Here is an 18452-nt window from a genome sequence, read left to right on the forward strand (position 1 = left end):
GAGAGAGTAAAGGGGACTAGCAGAATAACAGGTGTTAGTTGGTGTAGATTCGCTCTACGACGTTTAAAAGTGCACAATAGAAGAATATTGCTTTTTAAGGGAGGGGGGGGGGGGGATTGAAGCGCCTGGCAGATCAGAAAAACTAAGAATATCGGCAAAGGACTTTGGTACATTGAAAGAGTAGGGGAGGTGGGACTAGCAGAATCTGAAAGCAACTGGGTTCAAATCAAAGTTTCGGGTGTCACTTGGTGCAGATTCGCTCTACGTTTTCATAACGAATGTATACGAATATCGGACAAGGTAACAAGTACGTCCCAGTAAAGGGTCTCCCGTACATTTTATCTTCGAAAACTGTTCAAAGAAGGAAAGGGAGGGGGGGGGGGGGGAGAGAGAGATCTGGTAAAGTTTGATATCAACTGGCTTTTCTACGGATGCTAGCCCCATTAATCCACGAGAGTGATGAAACAGTGTCGAAAAGGGGTTTGGAGATTAACTTCCCTTTTTTACTGTTCCTAATTGGTTGAATAAAAATCCAACCAATGAATGAACTATGAGAATCTCTAATTTCCGCTGGATCTCTAACTGATGGTTTGCAGCCTCGGCTTTCTTCCCCGCCAGTCTCTTCAACCGGTCTGTATTATCAAATTTACGGAGAATTAATTCATTTAATGTCAAATACTGCTTAGTTCACAGAAGCTAAAAATATCCATACAGGTTCCGCAAGTTATTTCTGATTTGGCCTAAATTTCAGACGTGGTATGATGTTCATTTGGCGGGAAAAGTTGTCACTAGGTGACGTAATCAAAATTCCCGAAAAATGTCTCAAGTGAAGGTCACGATATCACGTTATCAGACGAAACTGAATTCTGATTGGTCGAATGTTTTCATTGGCCATCTCGTCTGCTACTTAATGAGCGATTGTAAGAAATAAGAAAGAATTACGCAAATCGTTTGGATAATAAATAAATCTTTAAATCACATCCTTAAAGTTACTAAGGTGAGTAACAATAAAAATAGCTCATTCATTTTATTCAACAATATTTAAGATCAAAAATATCAATCGAAAGCGACTAAAGCACTGTACACGCTGACAACATTTTCGGCATCGGTAACTTTTTTTCTATGATATTTAACAGACAGAGCCAATCGAAAGCCGAATTTCTTGCCCGAAGCCAATGATCGATTTTTAGACAGTCACATGGCATGGCTGGAATGCACGAGGTACTGTGTCTTGAACAGAATTAATCAGAATAGCAAAAAAACACTGTCCGGAATCGTGTCCAGGGCCTCGTTTCACATATCAAATATATTAAAATTTATCTTGAATATGGAATTTAAAATTGTGATATAGGGCTACCCTACTTACGAGAAAAATGTGAAACCGGGCAAAATATTGTACTTCATGCACTTGCTCCTTAAACCTCCGTATTCGCAATTCCGCACCGGACACAACATCGGAAACGGAGACCAGTTACGGCAAACATATACCTGTATATTCTCACCTTCAGACGTTGACGTTGCCGATTTTATTTAAGGAAAAGTTTATATCTAAAATTTATATTTTAGAATTATAAAAGTCAAGCTTTTTTGTGACAATATGAACGTTATATTTCTATCAACTTTTTTTTTAAGAACCCAAAATTAGAAATGTCATTTTCATCTGAACATTAAAATAAAGTACTTAAGATGCGTGGGTTTTAATTTAAGAAAATTTTAAGTTATATTAAGGTGTTCGTGATTCATTAGATGCAGTAAAAATAATATTCAAGTCCGACCTGTAAATGTCCGTTGAGACGAGTAATGTTAAAATATCGTGATCTACACCGGTCGACAATTGCGTGTATGATAATTTGTATTTTTTTTTTTATTCAAATTAAGATTGCAATAGGTCATAAAAGAAATTTTTAAAAAATTACAAATATTCAAAAATGATTGTCATTTAACTTAAACTTTTCTGTTTTACAACTAAAGTTTGAATATAACAAATACAAGAGCGTGTAATCGTATCAAAAACGTTGTGCAACTTATTCAAAAGAAATGCAAATTATCGTCGAACATGAAAAACGGAATATTAGCCCAGATTGCACTAAATAACCCTACGTATTTAAACAGTTTTTAAATATTCACGCTTGGTCAGTTTGCTCTTTCTTTATAGTTGCTTATTTTTTTCATTATGTGATGATATAAATTCTATTTGTTAAAACGGGTTTTTTTAATATTTCGCACCTGTGTTTTCGTATTTTTTAAAAATAATAACCTGTTTTCGATTACCCCTTGGTTTATTGCACCATTTGTTGCTCATTGAGTCGTATACAAAGGGTCGATTGTAAGGTCCTTACGACTGTTACGGTTTTTGAAGATTGGTTACTCCATGTTTTTATGTCAGCAAATTTCTAAAAGAAAGAAAAGACTTTGACTGTGATTCTAAAGTACATATAAAACAGCGAATTTAATTGTAAAATAAAATAACAAAAAATATTTTTAAAATAAGGAAAATCATACATTGAATTTCTGGAAACACTTGGTTTTGGTGAAGATTTAGGAGCAGACTGTAGCTCAATCTGTTAGTTGGTTGTAAACTCTTGTCAGCGTGTAAAAGTCTGGTGAATCTTCAGTAAGTCATCTTTCCTCATTATAAGTAAGCTACGGATAACCTGAGAAAACATAATACCCTGGGGGTTTACCAAGGAAAGGACCCCCGAAAACCTAAACTGGTGTCACTGTAAAACATGAATGCATCGTTACTTTTGAATTTTCGAATTATCCCAGCCCACTTCATCGACATTAATAATCCGATCCCTCATTGTACGCTACATGTAACACCCCACTCCATCAGAGATCGAATACGATAGCGCACGGGTATTTGCGATAATTTGCGATCATTAGTCATTGGTTACAGACCGTATCAAAACAGACGGATCAAAATCATCTGGTATCGTCTGTCGTCTGCTCACCCTGTTGGCGGTTCGGATTACTCCAGGCTTATTCAGTTCATTGTGATCGTTTGTCGTCTCCTCACCTTGTTACCTACCCCTGGATTATTCATTTCATCACGATCCATCCTTGTTTGATACAGTTTTCTAAAATTCGAAAGCTAACGGCTGTTTACGATTATTTGCGGTTATTAGTCAGTAGTTGTTTAGTGTAATAATTCAAATCGGAACAAGCAGAACACAAACCTTCGTATCATGTATCAAAAATGCCCTTCCATGTTTTCGAAGTTTCGAATTACCCCAGCTGATCTAACGCGAGAGTTAGAGTTGTTTGTGATTATTTGCGGTGATTAGTCATTTATCAGTAATTGTTAACGGGGACACATGAATTGAAACCGAATTTGCCCACAACTTTCATAACAGAAAAAAAAATCTTCATTGTTCAGACTTCGACCTGATGACTTTTAAGCTCAAGAAAACCAACTTAAACCGCCCACATAAATAGATTTACAACTCATTTCTCTGTGAAAAGAAGCCTTTTCAGGTTTTGGGAAGTTTCTCGAAAGGGATACTTTCACGTGTATCCCTGTGCCTTACTCAGTCGTTCCAATCGGATCCTTCGACCATAGGCATACTAAATTATCAAAAGGAGCCAAACTTTCTGGTTCAAATGGTGACGAACCTCTTCAGCATAACCAGGACTTCGTCACTCGGTTTACCTCAAGACGAGTTCGAACCAACGGCACCTAATCGCCCAATGAGCTATCCCTATTCGAAGGATCAAATTTCCCCAGCCTACTCTGTTTGGAATATTCATGATGATCAAGTCATTTTGCTATCTCGTATCGTTTGCCATAAATGACAAATAAAATTTAACGAAAGATAAATAAACAAATCCAATGGGCTCGTAGTAAAATCGTGTTTTATCGTGACCCAGATAAGTCCCACATGTTTTGGTGTAAGTCCCGCCTACTATTTCAGAGCGAGACCTATTTGTGATGTACGGGGCTGGCTGACTCATTTAGTTTGACAGGTCGACCTAACAAAAATAGACTAACACACGTTTTACCTTTTATTTCAATCTAATCGCTCTACACGAAAACATTTAATAAAACTTCAACGAAAATCTTGTACTTTTCAATTCGAATTTGATTTTTGTTATCGAGCTCGAAAAGATTTTTAGAAAGTGAGATATTATATAACTGTGATAATTTCGCATCCCGGTGATATTTAACGATTGTGATATTCATATCTATTCAGGTAAGCCAAACCTTTGTTATGAAAACTTTACTGTGTTTATGCTCTTATCTTATACATGTACTACATGTTGGTTTTACTGATCGTGTAATGGTATCGCGTGCTCAAAAGGGTTACGTTTTTGCCTAGAGTCTGATAGAATGGCATTATGGGGTCGAGGGGCCATTCTTGTTTGCCTGGTCGCAGAGTGGTAACGGATGCTCATGAATCTAATTTTGAAATTGACCCTAGTTTACCTGTATCGTTTGACAAGTGATGTTGACAGAATATCATTTGGTGCTCAAGTGGGTCATGACGGATCAAATCAAAACTGTTACAAAGTGCTTTAAAATGGTGTAGAGTTACCGTTATCCCCTTGAAACGACCATTTGCCTCCTCACAAGAAATAACTAGATGCTTCACAAAGCTGAATGTGATCTCCATCCAGTAGGGCCCCCCCCCCCCCCCCCTTTTTTTTCTTAGACCTAAAAAAAAAAGAAAAATCTAATCTACTTTCACTTTCAAATTGCTTCCAACATTAGAAATTTTTTCTGGGAGAGGTCCGTCACCCTCACCATAACTAGTGCCCTATAAACATCCACAGAGGTATGCCCCCACCCCAGCCCCACCAATGAAATCTTCGTTACGCCACTATCTCCATCGCCTTCAAGATTATTGCCTTTGTTTCATCGCAAGACAAGATCTAAGTTTGATGTAGACGATGAATTAATCTCAGTATCAGTGACAATGTATCGTATTACTCGTCTAGGCTGACTCATAAAGAGATTTAGATCTTTATCTGATGGTGACATTATCTGAACAATAATATCCTTCTCGTCCCGGCGGCCCAGACCCAGAAGATATACAGGGCCAGACCGGGCTATCTTGGCTTGCTTACCCTGAAGCATCTGATGTCACCTCTGTTCCTCTTAAGATTCACAGCTGTGTCTCCAGATTCCAATAACCCGTCAATCTCTATAATGGTGTAGACTAATTGTAAACTTTGAAAAAGCTTATTAAATTTGGCATTTTCCTTATCTATATCTGTCAAAGTGGAAGAAGCCGATATGGATAAAAAAAAATCTCAGTCGGATGTTACCGAAAAACACACAATCAAAGAACATAGAATTCAGTTTTGAGAAAAACAATAACATCACCTTGTTCATGGTAAACGTCAAACGAACTCTTTCACCTTTCCCAGATTAACCCATTTAATACGAAAAGATGGTGATCGGGCCCTTTAAGGGTTAATCATCACAAGCTGTTCCCATTTCAAGGATGTGGGATGCAGAACAGTCATACGTGACAAGTCGTCGATATATTTACCAGAGTACGACCCCAATATCGTCCCCTTACGTAATAATTCATTTATTGAATGAATTTTTCGTATTATCATATCGAGCCAACGTCATTTCAAAACCGGCTTTAATTTCATTCAGGACAACCATACTAATACAAACGCTACAATCTGACATGACTGAGTCTCTTTCTCACTTACATAACGTGTTTATTAGGGCATTTATTGCTTGAGTTTACGCCATTCAAATTTCCTAACTGGCGTCTGTATTTTCTTATAATTCGAGAAACAAAATGACTAGATTATTTAAGATTAAGACCATCGAGGCTCCTATAAATTCGATGATCTTCGTTTTTTGAGGAAGGAAGGTTTGACTACACCTCAATCTACAGATCCCGTTTGAGTAGGTTATCAGACGAAGGTCATTACGTCACGAATATAAGTAATACATTATGAAAAAGGGCTTTCCCTGACCCAGTTAGGCTTCATTCATAAATTCAGACACGCTCCACTGTTACTAGATAGATAATATTAATAAAGGTATTATGATTAATGGTATTTTATAAACTAATATGACGTGTTTATGTAGTTCGAATTCATTATATTATTTATGTAACAGGTACTGGTGTCCCACGCAGCTCTCGAACGGGTTTTCACAAATATTGAAACCGCATGTAATCAAATTGCATAACACTTAGGGTCGTAGGATATAGGCCAAATGATAAATATTAGATCTATTATGATACATCAAAAAAAATATCTGTGTATCACACAAGGAAGAAAAAATATGATTCAAAATTTTAACCACACACTTATGTTCTTCTGTATGGTTAAAAGTGGTACTAATCGATTCACCAGACGATATACAATGTAAAACCTCAATGAATTGTCAACGACCCTGGTGTCATATGTTCATTCTTAAAACACTACGGAAAGCTGAAATCTTTAGCAGCAAGGGGGAAAGAATAGAACCTTTTAATTAATCTTTGACTAAAATGGATTGCGAATTGGAAAGGTACAGTATCGCTTGTGGTTTGGTAGATGGTTGCCCATCAGGTATCTGTTGTAGGCCTCCATTCTTCGTCATCTCATGAACAATTCAACATTAGCTTTGTACTCTAATCATTTATTTTCACGTCCATTTTGTTCTCATTTCAGTGTAATGTATCAAGACCTCGACTTATTCTATAATTTTGAAATGGACCACACCGTACCACAAGACGATTTCCCGCCCTTTCAAACCGGAAGTTCTGATCTCTACTACCACAGCCAATCATCCAGCTCCACGTTTGAAAACGTGACATACAATCACCAAGGGACACCACCACCTCCGCCGTCCTACAACCAAACAGTTAATACTAGAAAAAATAACAACGGTGATCTACTGGATGATATCATGACCTGTATTCAAGCTGAACGTATTCGAGAAAACAGAGATGGGGGTAGGTACTCTTTTATGGATTACCCAAACAACCTTAATTTAATCATAAAATTGTTATTTCACAACCTTCTATTAGACTACTACTGTCAAATGATGAATATATCCACTCTGTAGGTACTAGGTACTGATATTGATTTCTAAAACGCTCCACCAGAGAAAGCCAAAAAGAGTTAATTCACAAACTTCGGAAGCATTTTTGAATCACCAGGAGACATTTTGTTAGTTGGGTGATAATCAAAATCTTTGTTTTTACAGCACCTAGTCCAGTCTGTTCAGTGAGTTACCCCAGTCCACAGAGAGAAGATATTTGGTCAGATGAATATGGTGAGTTCCTTTTCTTTGCTGTTTTTCTTCTCCTTCATCGAGACAATGTAACATTGAGTATTCACCATGTAGTTATTGGGCAACAAATCTCCCAAAATGGAAAAAAGACTTCGATTGCAAATTTCGATAACATCATTCACATGTTGAATCTCCCATACATATGAGATCTTAATCACAGCTTTGGAATCACTGACAACCATGACCAATATTACTTCTGAAGTTTAATTAGTTATAATGTTTGGTGGTTTATGTTTTCAGTACGAAATCTAGAGAGGACACAGAAATCCAATGCTGATAAACAACGAGAAATGGCTAGCTTGGTCTTAGCAGGTTAGTTTAGTTTCTTCCACAAATAGATATATTTTCTGGGATATAGGTAATTATTTCATCGTTACGGTTAATCGTCCAAAAACAGGATATTACTTCATACTTGTTTTTGCACCTTCCTTGGATTATGTGTCTTCGTCATTAATCCAATGAACCTAAGTTAGTACCGCTTGTATGTGTTTCATCCTTTGTTCTGTTTTTGTACATCTCCAAGCCTTAGTCCAAAGCATAAACAGAAGAGGAAACCGATGTATCTTCAAGACCAAAACTGTTATTTATAAACTGTTCATTTGAAATATTTCAGGCAGTGGTCAAGTTCAACTGTGGCAGTTTATCTTAGAGCTTTTAACCGACAGAGTCAACGAATCCTGCATCAAATGGGAAGGTCCTAATGGAGAGTTCAGAATGGTCGAACCAGAAGAGGTAGCCCGAAGATGGGGCGTCCGCAAAAACAAACGCAACATGAACTACGATAAAGTCAGTCGCGCTATGAGGTATTACTACGATAAACAAATCCTGAAGAAAGTTCACGGTAAACGATACACTTACAGATTCGATTTTCCGGTGATCCTGAAGCAACAACAGTCAGGTACCAGTCCAATATCCGCCAGTAGCGTCAACGTATACTCAACTCCTCGTGATCTCCTTCATAGAAAACTCGAAGCAACAGCCAAGCCTCAAGCTATTCCCAGAAGCTCATCATTACAAAGTCTGCCAGAGTCCAACAACTCGTGGCAAGAGTCGCCACTTAATGATTTGTTGAGCTTTGATCAGGTCCAGCAGTCTTTTTCACGCCCGACCACCTACTACCAACAAACGCCCCAGTCCACTCTACAACAGTACGATTCCTGTCGATACTATCCAAACAACGCGGCCCAACACTGACTTTTTCAATCCTTCGTTCCCAGTATAACCTGAAATCATCCATTTATTTGTACTAAATGATTAATAATCAACCTTTGTACCATGAAACACGGTGGTCGTGCTTCTGAAGAAGCAATATTGGAGAGAGAGTTCGACACAAGGTCGAGTTGGTTGCTATGCCATATTAAGAAATACTGCAGTGCTATATTAGTCTACCCCAGAAGAGAGGGTTTGAAAGGCTGTTTTGTTTATTTTGATTTTTCTTATTATATTTTTTTTCTGTGCCTTTATAACTTTACTGTTACTGTCTCTGTTAGGTACAGAGACCTTGCTCATATAGTGCTTTTTTCTGTTTATATCTTCGTTTCTGTTATCTTGTATCATTCTGTCTTCAAGAAACATTTTAGATATTCGCCCATATTTCTGACATTTTTGTGCCATATCACCTTCTCATAGACAACGAATATTGAATGTAGAAACGGAAGTGACATCATGTCGTTTTGATGGACCATTATGAACTGTGTTCAGATTCTGTATCATTCTTGACATTTTTTTTGTACTTGGAACCCTGGGAAATTTAAGTCTTCATATTCAGTCCATCTTCTTTTTTAAAGTTTCTCCTCTTTCTTTTAAAATAATTTTGTAATTCTGGATGAAAGTTGAATTGTTAACGAGAAGAGATGTCTATCATTGCATATCATATAATCTGATTTAAACACAGCTCTGAATATTTAGTTTCGTTTATTTTCTTTGGGTTACTTCACTCATGCTAGATCTGGCAGAATCTTGTTTAAAATCAAGTTGATGTTAATGATTGATTAATTGGTGAACACACTTCACATACTAAATGTCGTTAGATCTCTGTTTAAGAGAAGTAACCCACATGAAATAAACAGAACGGAATATCTAGAGCTGATTTGTGATTAGATTTAATATATTATTTTGATCTCATACTTTTATCATTCCAAATAGCCTTATTTCATTTCGATATATTTCATTTCGATATTTCATTTCGATATATTTCATTTCGATATATTTCATTTCGATATTTCATTTCGATATTTCGTTATTATTTCGCAGAATATTTTCGATAAAAACCAAAAGTTCGGTTCCCAATAAATCTGTGTTCTGTAAAACAATGTGTTCGATAATTTGTGTTTTTTTAGCGAGTAAAACTCAATCTCTTGAAAGTTTTTAGATAAAGGTGCCCTCACACCATAGTAATATACCAGTTGTGTATGGTTGTGAATAATGGAAGTGACCATGAGTACCGAACGCAACTCACAACTCAGTTGCATGAGAGTTGCGTTCGAAACTTATGACCGTTGTTCTTATTCACAACCATACTCAACTGGTGATCGTTATTGGTGTGAAGGCCCCTTAAATATTTCGTATTTACAGTATTACTGAATATTCTGTTGAAAATGTACGAAATAAGGCTATTGTTTTTAATGAAATTTTATTACCAAAAGTATAAGGTGCTATTTTTATTACAATTAATCTTGTAATAGTACTAAAAAGGGAGGCGTTGACGTAATTTTGCATTTTTGAAAACTATCAAGAAATTTCCTTTAAAAAGTTGGCTTTTTAAAAAAATTTCGAAGAAAATTGCGAAATAAAAAATCATCGGAAAAACCGATCAAAAAGTTTTACAAGAAACGTTCAGAACTAAACAATCATTGGTATAATATTGATTTATGCATCGGAATGGAAGGGAGTTTTCTAACGGTAAAATTGCGTCAACGAATGCCAACATAATGATATCAAGAATTTTTGTTTTATATTTTTACATGTTGATATTTTTCATAATGTATTTTGAATTTATATTAAAATTGTTGTACTATGAAATTCAAATTTCAATATTTTTAAATAATATTACTTTTCGTTTTACTCATCGTATGAAAAGGAAACGAAGGGGAATTTACGAGCTTGGGCAAACTATGACATCACCTCGATGGGACACAGTGGCGGAGCCAAAGTGGAGGGGCAGAGGGGGGGGGGCAGCTCTCTTCCTCGCAGCCCCAAAAAAAGTTTTTCGGGCAAAAATCTCATAACTAGGTTACAAATTTTGGACAGTCTCAGTTATTCTGCCCCACTGGCTGTCTAAAATTTCTCGTCTAACATTTTCTCATCAGACGACTCACTCCATAAGAAAACGTTCACTTGGTGACAGCAGTCAACCAACAGACCCTCGGGTTATGCCAGGTGTCCCGGAAATAGTGAGCGCAACTTTTTAGATTCCCAACTGTCAAGTTATCTACGTGCACAGCCTGTAGCATATGGGGCTATCGTCCCATCCGAACAACTAGGACGACCCTCCAAGAGCGGGTATGTCAATGTAAACTAACATAGGTTCAGACATGCATTTTTAATCGGCGAGACGAAGGAGATAGACTTATAGTTTGTATGGTGCAGTGTAGTGGGTGGCCTAGTTAGTCTAGCCTTGTAATAATCAGAATGACGGTTGTTTAAAATCGTTGTTCTGAATCAGTCTAAACAAGCCCTTCCCTAGTACATACGATTATCACTATCACAGACTCACTAGAACACACAAGTCGCATGTTCAACTAGACAAAGACACACTCAATATTCTTACAGGGATTATTGTGAGTAAGAACATCAAAAAGAACCTTTTTTAACTTGCAATGAAGGGGAAAATAGAATCACAATACATATATATATATATTGAATGGCTTTTCAGAAAGAAATCAACTACTATATTTTACAAGGATAACAACTTAGATACACAAAAACATCTTTTCTACCAGCTGGTTCTTGTTCAAATCTCATGGCATTGATCCGTATCAATTAACAGATGGGTCGACTGGAAATATATGGGAACATGACTTATTCAAGGTTATCGGACTTTCGCACTCTGACCGAGATTAGAACCCAAAGCCATCATTTCGACGTAACCATTCAAATGTAAACAATGCTCTAACCAACTACGCTACAGGACCTCAGAGGTTTGTATGTGTTAGTTGTATAGAGTAGAGAAACATCTCAATATCTTTCATGTTTTGGGCCCAATATATTTAATGTTCGAATTTGTGTAGATCGTTTTTTTTTTGCGCCCTTTGCAATACGTGTGCATTTACAGGAAAGTGATCATCGCCTGTACATGTGTGACACAGTTAGGGTAAATTTCCTACGTTGAACATGGAAAGTTAAAGGGTGAAGGTTGCATAATGTATAATGGTCCGAAATTCTTCCTTATCTCGCTTTTTAAATTTCTTAATAAACCGGCGACCGTCTTGGCCAGTTGCTCAACTATACTGTTAGGACTAGTGGAACCACGAGCCCCCATCTCTAAGAGGACCCGATCCTCAAATAAAAATAAATTCAAAATTGAAAAAATGAATCAAAACTAAGCTACCAGTGATATATAGATGAGTGAAATAGCATTAACTACAGAAGAAAACTCTTTAAATCTTTCAATAACAGACATTACATTGACTTACAGACGGGTCTCAGATTAAAGGAGAACATATCAGGAGAACCCACTTCAGTCTCAGGGCTCCTCTCATCTAGTTCAGCCACCGTGTTTGTCCTCAAATGCGAAAGGGGGCTAAGAAAATCGCAGTATTTTGTTGACCCATTTAATGATTCATGTTTTGTGAAAAAATGGGGGCTGAAATCCTTCCCTATTCAAACCTTTTACACCAAAATACACTGCGTTTTATATCATTGCACGTAATCAAACTATTTCTAAAAACAAAACTCCTTCACCTTATTCATTTTACCAATCAAATTAATTACTTCTTTGGTTGCTACGGTTGGTTGGATTTGCCGCTCAATTTAGATAAAATTTCCCCTCTCCACTTATCGCTATAAATCCATTAAGGTGTATCAATTTGTTAACAGGTAACTGGTGTTAGCCTCCATCATCCAGTCCTATTTTGTCTATGCAAGTCTATCCTCGTCGAAAACAGGAGAGGTCTGGATGTTAGAGGCTGAATTCTTGAGGGCCTCTTACATCTCTAATTCAAAAGAATTGAAAGCCAAAGAATATTTATACTCAAGATATATTTCAGATCGATTGTTAACTTCTTCAGCAACTCCAGGGGTTTACGTAGAGTGCTCGCAGAGCTTTTAATGTGACCTATTTGCGTCCAACACTGCCACCCCAAATTCATTCAAAAATGGTAGAATACATTTCGGGACAAGAAACAATTCAAAAAAACGCTCCTCAATTATTATTGGAAATTTCAAAACATATTTTGAAGCTGAATCTCCCTTTTCATCACCATCAGCACTACCAGATTGAAAGGCATAACAACATGTCTTGTCATTAAGAGGATACGCCGCATAAGCGTCAAAACGCAAGAGGCACAATGGCAGAACAAACCTACATAATTTGTCATTGTTTTGATCATTTGTGGTCAGTTTTGAGTCATTGTGGTCTATGACTAGTGTGGCTCGGTGATAATGGCAGCGGGAATAATATTTGCTTTAACCATTGATATAAATAACAGGGACGTAGGTGGACATTTCTAGGACACGACCCTAAATTAGATACTTAAATCCGGTTACATAATGGAAGTACCAGGTACCGAGACCTTTCCTCAGCATATCTGTTGGGATGTTTTGTCACGTTTGTGGTAATTGCACTTTACCGGATCACCAGTGGAAGACTCATATTTCAGTGTCGGTTACCGTTATGCTCGTCGCTTTTCTGGGATAGACTTATAATTTATTTGGTCTTAGACGGCGCTTACAATTTAAGAACATAATTTTTAAATGTATTCGCAGTAATTGTATTTTACCGGATTACCTAGGTTAAGCTAAAATAACGTGCTGGTCGCTTTTCTGAGTCAGACTAATAACTCTCTCTCTCGTCTCAGACGCCGATTAAAACTTAAAGTATTATTTGTGCATAAATTAACGTAACCACTTGCCTTGTATATAAAACCATCATAACTTCACAAAGTTTTTAAAACTGCGTGTAATATCACCTCGAAGATTTTGAATAACTGTGCTCTGTAATTATATAAATGCTTAGCAGTTAATGTCTTTACTATTGCAAAAGCTACAAGGGTCTTTGTGATAGTTACCTGATAAAACGCTCAGTTTAAGTGGAATTGCAAGAACCACAGACGTCTAACTGAAAATTTGAACGGTGCAAATTGATGCCAACAGTGTCCCCGATACACATCAATAGTTTCAAAAACCTCTATACACTCTTTTTAATGATATTTGAGCTTTTCACTATACGGGAGACTATCTCAGTACATGCGTGATGTCGCTCAATAATCAAAAAGAAATCAGAAAATATTAAGATGCGAACTTATTTTTTTCCACCTTCTAAAAAAACAAATTAAGATCTAACGATAGTAATTTAATAATCATAACAATTGAAATCTAATTAAATATTATTTAAAAGTGTAACTTTATATTTACAGTTTAAAAAGCTCGTCACGCCACATAAAACTTTAATTTGACAAAAACGATAAATATATATTTACAAAATGACATCAGCGCCTAACGGCTATATATAATAAAACTTTATTCTGACTCACTCGAGACATCTACTCCTGGCCTAGTTTTCAATGTTTAGTGTTACTGAAATTTAACTCCAAATTGACTTAGTCCTACTTTTCTGCCTTTTATCGTGCTTTTACTAAGCAAAATCTTCAGCATTGCGCTTAAGTTTTTTTTTTATGTGGTTAAGTTTTGACAGAGGTTAAGCGCTTACAAGCATAGTCCTTAGCATGGCAGAGGACGCCTTTCCAGAAACGGTCAGTTCTCATTAATCACATTGCCCCGGGTTTCAAGTTCGACCTTGACCCACACCCTCCCCCTCTCCTATAAATATTGTTGAAGACCACAGGAAACGTTCGTGACTAACGGGAAAAACAAGACCGCCTAATGCTGTGACAGTTATTCCGGTTCCGAACACAATTTCGTGTAGATATTAGCTCTTCGAAAAAATTTCAAAAATACTAAAATTAAATTTTTAGATTAAGTTGACGTACATAGCAACTGTTTAATTGTTTGTGCACGCATCATTATTACCAGATTCAGCATGTCATTTATTGGTGCTTCACGACACAGTCTTTATACATCACGACTCGTTAACATTCGTGATATTTCAACTTCCAAATAGCCTGCAAATAGCCATGTTAATGTCCGTTGATGTCCATATATTTTCATCAATATTTGTATCGTGGATAAATAATATCTAATCGTGCGGAAAGGTTTTCCGCGCATTGTTGGACTCTCGACACTTGACACAGGTGGAATTCACATTGGAAAAAGGCACGACAATTTGTCACACTTGTCTGGTAAAAAAATATCGTCTGTGCCAGAGCTTTCGAGAGTCAGTCCGGTGTCGGCGCTCACTCCCTAATACCCATTGCAGATTACATAAGCTGAATAAGAATATTCGTCAGAACATTGGGGCAATCTTCCTTATTTATAGGCCTAACCTTAGGTGGTGGCGGGCTGGGGGTACTTAGCATGACCCAATATAAAGAGATCAATACCCTTTTAAATAACTCAAGACGAGCACGCGGGATGCAGTATGTACCTAATGGGTTTTCGTCTCTGCACCTCTTTACAAGAATACATAGCCAATATTGCATTTGATGTATTAATTCTGTGCACTTGTTAATGCACTTCGCAACCAAAATATAACATCACATACTTAAAAAAAGCTGGTCTCGGATCATGGATCGAACGATCTCACAAACTGCGCAGTAATCATTTCATACAGTTTGCACCGAAAAAACTTAAAAGCACCTTTTCAGCCAGGGTCGTCATATAAAGAGCGTCATTAACCGAGAAAAATCGATCAGCTGATCGTAATAGTCGACCTTGAAAGGTACAAAAAACGAAGTTAACCACGTTTTCAATCTCAACTTGACGCTATTGTGTTAAAACTCGAATAATTTACTACATAATTTTACGCAGGTAAAAGTAGGTCAATCATTTTTTGACTGATCAGTCGCCATACTTTCTAATACCTCTCTTTTGAAGTTACGAAGCCACCGAGTTCACCCTCAACTTTTTTCGTGTTTCTAAGAAAACAATCCTAAACTTTACTAAGAATTGTTTTTCCAACAACGAAAAATGACTTGACAAAATAAATGAAATTAACAAAATGATGTTAATTGCGAAGATCAAAGATCAAAACTAACCTATGATTTACTACAGACCACAGCTGTCATAAAAAATATATGGGCCTTTTGAGGTGAGCGAGAACTTGACGTCAGGGTTTATACACTTGTATGTCATCTTTCATAATAGCTGAAGCAATATTTTATATTTTTATTGTCCTAACGAGGTGGGGTTGTGTTGATTTTCGGAAAGTGAAATTAAACCAAAAATAGACTCTTGTCAATTCATTACAAAGTAGACATATCAAGTGGTAAAACAAGTGAAATAAAAACGGGAAAAGAAATTAGTAACAGTAAATTTAATTGTAAAGAAACATATTGTCCCTGGGTTCATAAAGAACTGTATTCGATAGCGTACCATTAAATCAAATCATTGTATTTTCAAACTATCGTGATACAAGAAAGGTGGCTATTGCAATCAAGGTATAAGAAACAGTTCGTAACAGCTTGACATTGTGAAGATGTGATACAAGAAAGGTGACTATTGCAATCAAGGTATAAGAAACAGTTCGTAACAGCTTGACATTGTGAAGATGTGATACAAGAAAGGTGACTATTGCAATCAAGGTATAAGAAACAGTTCGTAACAGCTTGACATTGTGAAGATGTGATACAAGAAAGGTGACTATTGCAATCAAGGTATAAGAAACAGTTCGTAACAGCTTGACATTGTGAAGATGTGATACAAGAAAGGTGACTATTGCAATCAAGGTATAAGACAGTTTGTAACAGCTTGACATTGTGAAGATGTGATACAAGAAAGGTGACTATTAAAGTCAAGGTATAAGACAGTTTGTAACAGCTTGACAATATGAAGATTGGTAGGTATAATGACAAGCTGGTACTAACAGTATACATACAGCTGTGAAAGTAATACATTGTCTTACATTGAAGTCATTGAATTGATCCAGGTGTCTTCAGTCATAGCCTGTTGAGTCATTCATTTTTTTTAAAAGATGTACACCTGCAAAAGTCATGTAGTCATGCAGAGACAAAAAAAATTCACTTTATATTCAAAGGATCAAATTTCTCCTTTTCGATATTCAGAATAAAGGGATTTATTACCAGTGGCGGAGCCAAAGAAGCCGCAGAGCCCTCGCAGGGCATAACTAGGAGGGCATCTCATAACTAGGTTAGAGATTCGGACAAGCTGAGATATTTCTCCCCCTCGGACGTAAACCTGGCTCCGCCACTGTTTGTTACTTGCACAACTTACCCAGGGCCTCGGTTTATTGCCCCATAGGAACGTCAAGGCGACGCACTTTTGCGACCAGTTTACCGATTCAGCAGTACACATATAGCTCATTAAGTGTACAAATTGTACAAAATCCTCCTTTCTCACAGTTCATCATAATGAATCATATTCAAGTTAATACAAGTGATTATGTGTCCAAGAAGCGCAAGGAAATGTTCTCTCATAGAACACCTGGATTTTGTGAGGTTCTGTAGCACAGTCGGTCAGAGCGTTGGTTTTTTACATGACGTCATTTGCTTGGTTACGTCTAACAAATGGTGGTCGTGGGTTCTGACATCGATCGGCGTGTGCATTTGTCTATACATTTTTGACTCTAGCGAGTTTATGAGGTTGTATTGCACAGTCGGTTAGAATGTTGGTTCTTTACATTACGTCATTTTCTTGGTTACGTCGGGCAAATGTTGGGTTCTATTCTCGGTCAGCGTGAGAAAGTCTGATGTTCTTAAATAAATTATTTCCCTCCAGTTCAGAGCGTGATTTGGGGTACAACTGGATAACTTACGTCATTTTATAATTCATATGCAAATCCAAAATATGAAAGAAATGACAAAAAACATCGAAAATTTTATTAAGAATGCCTTTGTCACAAAAAATGCTCAAAAAAATTTTCTTCTTGCGACACACCCTCCTTTTATGCAAGAATAAGGAAGTAAAAGTTCCTTGTTAATAGCCGAGGAATCAAAATCATGATAATATGCAAATGAGTACTACCAATTTACGCCCAAAGAATATTTTTTGTATTAAAATTGATTATTTCAAAGGGTGCTTTAAGTACTTATTCAAAATGCAAGAGAACGCCCAAAAAAAGCTGTGTTATTAAAGGGACAGATTCGCCATTTTCGGGGAATTGATTTTGGGTTTTGAATATATGTAAATAGTCTTTAGAAGCATTAGAAATGTCTACGAATATTGCATAATTCCTTCAAAAATATCGAAAACGCTGAATTTCTCATCCTATATGGCGAAAGGGAAAAGACGAGTAATCTTTTTAACTTTCTTAGGCAGATAATTCTGGACACAGACGGATTTGAAGGCTCCGGATTCGACGGTGGGGTGTGAACACTGTGGCTTAGCTGAAAAAAATTCCCGTTTCCCGAGACTAAGGTACGATTGGTCAAACGAGTGGCGAATCTGTTCCTTTAAGCCACATAACATTGCTCAAATTCCCCCTAAAAAGCCTTCTGGTGGTCGATCGGCTGGATTGTTTTGTACAATTAATATTAGTTTTTCAAGAATTTGCCACAACCTGAGCATTATAATGAAGGGAATTTTCTATCAAGTTTTCGTTGCATTTTGGAAGTATCAATAGGATAATACCGTCTAGCCGCTAGTCTGGATAAGTTGCAAGGCGGAAAGATTACACGTACCTCTGATGTATTTGCAAAGTTTCCCCCATTGTGCACTCAAGCGTTCTGTCCGTCTCCCCTGTAAGTCTGATGTGCCAATAAGCTGTGCTGTTTCGATGTCGTTACTAAATTTGCTTCACTGATCACTGACTAGAGTTGCCCGTCTCCATTTGCCCTGTAAAGTGCACAAAAATAGGATGTACAATCCACTTCATTTCTCTGAGATAAAACGAAGCATTAATATGATTTGCTTTGATACTGACATCCAGAGGCTTATCCAGGCGGTAACGTTTGGGCCATGCACACCCCCC

At 37.0% G+C, this 18452-nt stretch overlaps 1 protein-coding gene across 1 annotated transcript in view; it reads right to left on the reverse strand.

The window, feature by feature from the left end:
* Positions 1 to 4633: 4633 nt before the first annotated feature.
* Positions 4634 to 18452, reverse strand: part of LOTGIDRAFT_233666 (hypothetical protein) — a 36733-nt gene continuing 22914 nt past the window's right edge. Inside the window, exons 7-9 of the mRNA XM_009060418.1 lie at positions 14073 to 14082; positions 11458 to 11492; positions 4634 to 4650 (exon numbers count right to left, since the gene is read on the reverse strand). The gene's annotated coding sequence lies outside the window, so the exon portion shown is untranslated. The remainder of the gene's footprint in view (positions 4651 to 11457; positions 11493 to 14072; positions 14083 to 18452) is intronic.

Source organism: Lottia gigantea, assembly GCF_000327385.1.
Source record: "Lottia gigantea unplaced genomic scaffold LOTGIsca_42, whole genome shotgun sequence".
Taxonomy (NCBI): Eukaryota; Metazoa; Mollusca; class Gastropoda; family Lottiidae; genus Lottia; species Lottia gigantea.